This window comes from Arachis ipaensis, chromosome B9 (assembly GCF_059453495.1).
Source record: "Arachis ipaensis isolate K30076 ecotype BB chromosome B9, ASM5945349v1, whole genome shotgun sequence".
Classification (NCBI taxonomy): Eukaryota; Viridiplantae; Streptophyta; class Magnoliopsida; order Fabales; family Fabaceae; genus Arachis; species Arachis ipaensis.
In genome coordinates, this window is record NC_142444.1 from 86350679 (window position 1) to 86357485 (window position 6807).

The 6807-nt window shown below is 41.8% G+C and overlaps 1 non-coding gene across 1 annotated transcript; it reads right to left on the reverse strand.

The window, feature by feature from the left end:
- Positions 1-558: 558 nt before the first annotated feature.
- Positions 559-666, reverse strand: LOC148545324 (small nucleolar RNA R71). Its single transcript, XR_015900558.1, has one exon. It is a non-coding gene; the product is annotated as a small nucleolar RNA R71 (small nucleolar RNA).
- Between the last annotated feature and the right edge of the window lie 6141 nt (positions 667-6807).

The window sequence follows — 6807 nt, forward strand, 5'->3', positions numbered from 1 at the left end:
TTTCTGTGCCCTCTTCTTTGTCATATGAGCAGGAGCAAGGATAAGAACATTCTTGTTGAAGCAGATCCAGAACCTGAAAGGACTCTGAAGAGAAAATTAAGAGAAGCTAAATTACAACAATCCAGAAATAACCTTTCAGAAATTTTCGAACAGGAAGAGGAGATGGCAGCCGAAAATAATAATAATGTAAGGAAGATGCTTGGTGACTTTACTGCACCTAATTCCAATTTACATGGAAGAAGCATCTCCATTCCTGCCATTGGAGCAAACAACTTTGAGCTGAAACCTCAATTAGTTTCTCTGATGCAGCAAAACTGCAAGTTTCATGGACTTCCATCTGAAGATCCTTTTCAGTTCTTAACTGAATTCTTGCAGATATGTGATACTGTTAAGACTAATGGAGTAGATCTTAAAGTCTACAGGCTCAAGCTTTTCCCTTTTGCTGTAAGAGACAGAGCTAGATTATGGTTGGATTCTCAACCCAAAGACAGCCTGAACTCTTGGGATAAGCTGGTCACGGCTTTCTTAGCCAAGTACTTTCCTCCTCTAAAGCTGAGCAAGCTTAGAGCTGATGTTCAAACCTTCAGACAGAAAGAAGGTGAATCCCTCTATGAAGCTTGGGAAAGATACAAACAATTGACCAAAAAGTGTCCTTCTGACATGCTTTCAGAATGGACCATCCTGGATATATTCTATGATGGTTTATCTGAGCTATCAAAGATGTCACTGGACACTTCTGCAGGTGGATCCATTCACCTAAAGAAAACGCCTGCAGAAGCTCAAGAACTCATTGACATGGTTGCTAATAACCAGTTCATGTACACTTCTGAAAGGAATCCTATGAATAATGGGACGCCTATGAAGAAGAAAGTTCTTGAAGTTGATACTCTGAATGCCATATTGGCTCAGAATAAAATATTGACTCAGCAAGTCAATATGATCTCTCAGAGTCTGCATGGAATGCAAGCTGCATCCAACAGTACTCAAGAGGCTTCTTATGAAGAAGAAGCTTATGATCCTGAGAACCCTGCAATAGCAGAGGTGAATTACTTAGGTGAACCTTATGGAAACACCTATAACTCATCATGGAGAAATCATCCAAATTTCTCATGGAAGGATCAAAAGCCTCAACAAGGCTTTAACAATGGTGGAAGAAACAGGTTTAACAATAATAAACCTTTTCCATCATCCACTCAGCAACAGACAGAGAACTCTGAACAAAATACTTCTAATTTAGCAAACTTAGTCTCTGATCTGTCCAAGGCCACTGTAAGTTTCATGAATGAAACAAGATCTTCCATTAGAAATTTGGAAGCACAAGTGGGCCAGCTGAGTAAAAGGATCACTAAAATCCCTCCCAGTACTCTCCCAAGAAATACAGAAGAGAATCCAAAAGGAGAGTGCAAGGCCATTGACATAAGCACCATGGCCGAACCTGGGAGGAGAGGAGAGGACGTGAATCCCAAGGAGGAAGACCTCCTGGGACGTCCAATGGTCAATAAGGAGCTTCCCTCTGAGGAACCAAAGGACTCTGAGGCTCATCTAGAGACCATAGAGATTCCATTAAACCTCCTTATGCCCTTCATGAGCTCTGATGAGTATTCCTCTTCTGAAAAAAATGAGGATGTTACTGAAGAGCAAACTGCCAAGTTTCTTGGTGCAATCATGAAGCTGAATGCCAAATTATTTGGCATTGATACTTGGGAAGTTGAACCTCCCTTGTTCATCAATGAACTGAGTGATCTGGATCAACTGACATTGCCTCAGAAGAGACAGGATCCTGGAAAGTTCATAATACCCTGTACCATAGGCACTATGATCTTTAAGGCTCTGTGTGACCTTGGTTCAGGAATAAACCTCATGCCCCTCTCTATAATAGAGAAACTGGGAATCTATGGGGTGCAAGCTGCTAAAATCTCATTAGAGATGGCAGACAGTTCAAGAAAATAGGCTTATGGACAAGTAGAGGACGTGTTAGTAAAGGTTGAAGGCCTTTACATCCCTGCTGATTTCATAGTCCTGGATACTGGAAAGGAAGAGGACGAATCCATCATCCTAGGAAGACCTTTCCTGGCCACAGCAAGAGCTGTGATTGATGTTGACAGAGGTGAACTAGTCCTTCAATGGAATGAGGACTCCCTTGTGTTTCAAACTCAAGGATCTCCCTCTGCAACCATGGAGAGGAAGCAGAAAAAGCTTCTCTCAAAGCAGAGTCAACCAGAGCCCCCACAGTCAAACTCTAAGTTTGGTGTTGGGAGGCCACAACCAAACTCTAAGTTTGGTGTTGAACTCCTATATCCAAACTCTAAGTTTGGTGTTGGAGAGTCTCAACAAAGCTCTGCACATCTGTGAGGCTCCATGAGAGCCCACTGTCAAGCTATTGACATTAAAGAAGCGCTTGTTGGGAGGCAACACAATTTCTATTTATCTAACTATATTTTTCTTAGTCATATGTCTTTGTAGGTTCATGATCATGTGGAGTCACAAAATAAATATAAAAATTGAAAACGGAATCAAAAACAGCAGAAGAAAAATCACACCCTGGAGGAGCATCTGTCTGGCGTTTAGCGCCAGAACAGAGCATGGTGCTGGCGCTGAACGCCCAAAATGGGCAGCTTCTGGGCGCTGAACGCCAGAAATGGCACACAAATGGGTGTTGAACGCCCAAAATGGCCACCAACCTGGCGCTGAACGCCCAGAGTTGTGTGCAAAGGCATTTTTACATGCCTAATGGGTGCAGGGATGTAAATCCTTGAACACCTCAGGATCTGTGGACCCCACAGGATCCACTCAGGATCTGTGGACCCCACAGGATCCCCACCTACCTCCACTCACTTCTTCTCACCACTTTCTTTCACACAACCCCATAAACACTCTTCCCCAAAAACCCTTCACCAATCACCTCAAACTCTCTTCCCCATCACCTCTTCACCACTCACATCCATCCATTCTTCCCCATAAACCTACCTCATAAACTCCACCTATCTTCAAAAATTCAAAACCAAATTCCCACCCAAACCCACCCATATGGTCGAACCTTAACCCCCCTCCCTTCCCTATATAAAGCCTCCATTCTTCATCAAATTCACACAACACACCCCTCTACACCCTTCTTGGCCGAAAACACTTCCCACTCTTCCTCTCCTCCATTTCTTCTTCTTCTTCATCTATTCTTTCTTTTATTGCTCGAGGGCGAGCAAAATTCTAAGTTTGGTGTGGTAAAAGCATAAGCTTTTTGTTTTTCCATTACCATTGATGGCACCTAAGACCGGAGAATCCTCTAGAAAGGGGAAAGGGAAGATAAAAGCTTCCACATCCGAGTCATGGAAGATGGAAAGGTTCGTCTCCAAAGCCCATCAAGACCACTTCTATGATGTTGTGGCCAAGAAGAAGGTGATCCCTGAGGTCCCTTTCAAACTCAAAAGAAATGAGTATCCGGAGATCCGACATGAAACTCAAAGAAGAGGTTGGGAAGTTCTAACAAATCCCATCCAACAAGTCGGCATCCTAATGGTTCAAGAGTTCTATGCCAATGCATGGATCACCAAGAACCATGATCAAAGTAAAAACCCGGATCCAAAGAACTATGTTACAATGGTTCGGGGGAAATACTTAGATTTTAGTCCGGAAAATGTGAGGTTGGCGTTCAACTTACCAAACATGGAAGAGAACACACGCCCCTACACAGGGAGAGTCAACTTTGATCAAAGGTTCGACCAAGTCCTCATGGACATATGTGTAGAAGGAGCTCAATGGAAGGTTGACTCCAAAGGCAAGCCGGTTCAACTAAGAAGATTGGACCTCAAGCCTGTAGCTAGAGGATGGTTGGAGTTCATTCAATGCTCAACCATTCCCACTAGCAACCGGTCTGAAGTTACTATAGACCGGGCCATCATGATCCATAGCATCATGATTGGAGAAGAGGTGGAAGTTCATGAGATTATACCTCAAGAACTCTACAAGGTGGCTGACAAGTCTTCCACTATGGCAAGGTTAGCCTTTCCTCACCTCATTTGCCACCTATGCAATTCAGCTGGGATTGACATAGAGGGAGATATCCTCATTAAAGAGGACAAGCCATCACTAAGAAAAAGATGGAGCAAACAAGAGAGCCCATCCATGGAGCTCAAGAGGCGCAAGAAGCTCATTTCCATGAGATCCCTGAGATGCCTCAAATGCACTTTCCTCCACAAAATTATTGGGAGCAAATCAACACCTCCCTAGGAGAATTGAGTTCCAATATGGGACAACTAAGGGTAGAACATCAAGAGCACTCCATCATGCTTCATGAAATAAGAGAAGATCAAAAAGCAATGAGGGAGGAGCAACAAAGACAAGGAAGAGACATAGAAGAGCTCAAGGACATCATTGGTTCCTCAAGAAGGAAACGCCACCATCACTAAGGTGGATTCATTCCTTGTTCTTGCTTTCTCTGTTTTTCGTTTTCTATGTTATGTGCTTATCTATGTGTCTTCATTACATGATCATTAGTAGTAGTAACTATGTCTTAAAGTTATGAATGTCCTATGAATCCATCACCTCTCTTAAATGAAAAATGTTTTAATTCAAAAGAACAAGAAGTACATGAGTTTCGAATTTATCCTTGAACTTAGCTTAATTATACTGATGTGGTGACAATGCTTCTTGTTTTCTGAATGTATGCTTGAACAGTGCATATGTCTTTTGAAGTTGTTGTTTAAGAATGTTAAATATGTTGGCTCTTGAAAGAATGATGACTAGGAGACATGTTATTTGATAATCTGAAAAATCATAAAAATGATTCTTGAAGCAAGAAAAAGCAGCAAAGAACAAAGCTTGCAGAAAAAAAAGAGAGAAAAAAAAATAGGCGAAAAAAAATATAGAAAGAATAAGAAAAAGCAAGCAGAAAAAGCCAATAACCCTTAAAACCAAAAGGCAAGGGTAAATAAAAAGGATCCCAAGGCTTTGAGCATCAGTGGATAGGAGGGTCTAAAGGAATAAAATCCTGGTCTAAGCGGCTAAACCAAGCTGTCCCTAACCATGTGCTTGTGGCGTGTAGCTGTCAAGTGAAAACTTGAGACTGAGCGGTTAAAGTCAAGGTCCAAAGCAAAAAAAAAAAAAGAGTGTGCTTAAGAACCCTGGACACCTCTAATTGGGGACTTTAGCAAAGCTGAGTCACAATCTGAAAAGGTTCACCCAATTATGTGTCTGAGGCATTTATGTATCCGGTGGTAATACTGGAAAACAAAGTGCTTAGGGCCACGGCCAAGACTCATGAAATAGCTGTGTTCAAGAATCATCATACTGAACTAGGAGAATCAATAACACTATTCAAAATATGAAGTTCCTATAGATGCCAATCATTCTGAACCTCAATGGATAAAGTGAGATGCCAAAACTATTCAAGAGGCAAAAAGCTATAAGTCCCGCTCATATGATTGAAGCTCTGTTTTATTGATAGTTTGGAATTTATAGTATATTCTCTTCTTTTTATCCTATTTGATTTTCAGTTGCTTGGGGACAAGCAACAATTTAAGTTTGGTGTTGTGATGAGCGGATAATTTATACGCTTTTTGGCATTGTTTTTAGTATGTTTTTAGTAGGATCTAGTTACTTTTAGGGATGTTTTCATTAGTTTTTATGTTAAATTCACATTTCTGGACTTTACTATGAGTTTGTGTGTTTTACTATGATTTCAGGTATTTTCTGGCTGAAATTGAGGGACTTGAGCAAAAATCAGATTCAGAGGTTGAAGAAGGACTGCTGATGCTGTTGGATTCTGACCTCCCTGCACTCAAAGTGGATTTTATGGAGCTACAGAACTTGAAATGGCGCGCTTCCAATTGCGTTGGAAAGTAGACATCCAGGGCTTTCCAGAAATATATAATAGTTCATACTTTGGCCAAGAATAGATGACGTAAACTGGCGTCCAACACCAGATTTCTACCCAAATCTGGCGTCCAGCGCCAGAAAAGGAGCCAAAACCAGAGTTGAACGCCCAAACTGGCACAAAAGCTGGCGTTCAACTCCAAGAAGGACCTCTACACGTGCAACATTCAGGCTCAGCCCAAACACACACCAAGTGGGCCCTGGAAGTGGATTTATGCATCAATTACTTACTCATGTAAACCCTAGTGACTAGTTTATTATAAATAGGACCTTTTACTATTGTATTAGGTATCTTCGATCAGTTGTATGCTATCTTAGATCACGTTTGAGGGCTGGCCATCTCGGCCATACCTGGACTTTCACTTATGTATTTTCAATGGTAGAGTTTCTACACTCCATAGATTAAGGTGTGGAGCTCTGTTGTTCCTCAAGGATTAATACAAAGTACTACTGTTTTCTATTCAATTCATCTTATTTCGCTTCTAAGATATCCATTCGCACCCAAGAACGTGATGAAGGTGATGATTATGTGTGACGCTCATCACCATTCTCCCCTATGAACACGTGCCTGACAAACACTTCCGTTCTACATGAAATAAGCTAGAATGAATATCTCTTAGATCTCCTAACCAGAATCTTCGTGGCGTAAGCTAGAATGATGGCGGCATTCAAGAGAATCCAGAAAGTCTAAACCTTGTCTGTGGTATTCCGAGTAGGATTCAATGATTGAATGACTGTGACGAGCTTCAAACTCGCGAGTGCTGGGCGTTAGTGACAGACGCAAAAGGAGGGTGAATCCTATTCCAGCATGATCGAGAACCGACAGATGATTAGCCGTGCTGTGACAGAGCATGTGAACATATTTTTCACTGAGAGGAGGGGATGTAGCCACTGACAATGGTGATGCCCTTGCATAAAACCAGCCATGGAAAGGAGTAA